This window comes from Acyrthosiphon pisum, unplaced genomic scaffold, assembly GCF_005508785.2.
Source record: "Acyrthosiphon pisum isolate AL4f unplaced genomic scaffold, pea_aphid_22Mar2018_4r6ur Scaffold_17330;HRSCAF=17999, whole genome shotgun sequence".
NCBI lineage: Eukaryota > Metazoa > Arthropoda > Insecta > Hemiptera > Aphididae > Acyrthosiphon > Acyrthosiphon pisum.
Window position 1 is genome coordinate 30,061 of NW_021766352.1, and position 1,079 is coordinate 31,139.

General features: G+C 27.3%; 1 long non-coding RNA gene across 1 annotated transcript; it reads left to right on the forward strand.

The window, feature by feature from the left end:
- The first annotated feature begins 36 nt into the window (after window positions 1-36).
- Window positions 37-1,073, forward strand: LOC103310772. Its single transcript, XR_511193.3, has 3 exons — window positions 37-168; window positions 232-347; window positions 770-1,073. It is a non-coding gene; the product is annotated as an uncharacterized LOC103310772 (long non-coding RNA).
- The last annotated feature ends 6 nt before the right edge of the window (window positions 1,074-1,079 follow it).

Here is a 1,079-nt window from a genome sequence, read left to right on the forward strand (position 1 = left end):
AGCTACTATCATAGACCATTAAAATAATTTTTAACATTTCAGGGGGGGGCTGCAGCCCCCTCAGCCCCTCCCCTGGATACGCAACTGTGAAGGAGCAAGTCCGTTGATGAAAGACTACTACCACTACAATAATCAAACATTCAATTTTCATGATTCATAACATATCAAGTAATCTTTGTAGTAATATTTATCTCTCTGTACTTTGTAATATTAATTAATTTAGTATTTTAGTTCTAGTCAAGAGGGAACAATAGTGAGTGATGTAGGAATGTGCCTGAGCCTCAAGGAGATAACCTATTTGGAGAAATGCAGTGCTGCTCCAATTCATCATTATATAATTATTTAAGGTAATGTTGGATGGTTAATATTAATATTATGATATTGTAATTTTATTTAAATAAAAGTAATTTTTTTAACAAAATTAAGTTCAAGTTATATTTCACATATACCTAAGTACTTTGCCGTAATGTTTGGTTGATTGTAGCCTGTATGCTTAACTTCAAAGAATTAATATAATATTGTGCACCAAATGGCAAATATAACATATTCTATTATATATAATGATTTTTATAATGACGTTAGTTAACAAGAGTTTTTCTTACTTAAGCCTATTTGAATAAGTTTTTGATACTGCTTTTTATTTATTATATTCATTATTTAAGTTACTTACATAATACTTCAATGGTTAAAGTGATGTACTTATGTTACACTTATAATATATTATTCACAAATCTTATATTAATTAGTTTGTTTTTTTGTTTTGTTATAGTCAACAAATAAGAGCTTAGTTTTGGATAACAAGGTAAAGAATATTAAGAATATCTTGGAACTAACATTGACTTATCAACTATGATTCAGCTCATACATCTTCTTTTGACAATCTCAAGTTTTTATTTTCAGCCAATTAATTTTTATCCTTACTGTTAATTTTTGTATATTTAACTGTTATTGGTGTTTTATTTACTTATTTTTTAACAAAAACATATAATGGATAGAATTTATTGACAAAATGTTAACCATTGTAATACATTATACAGACATAAATTTTCTAAATTTCGGTGCTGGTCTAGTTGACCCCC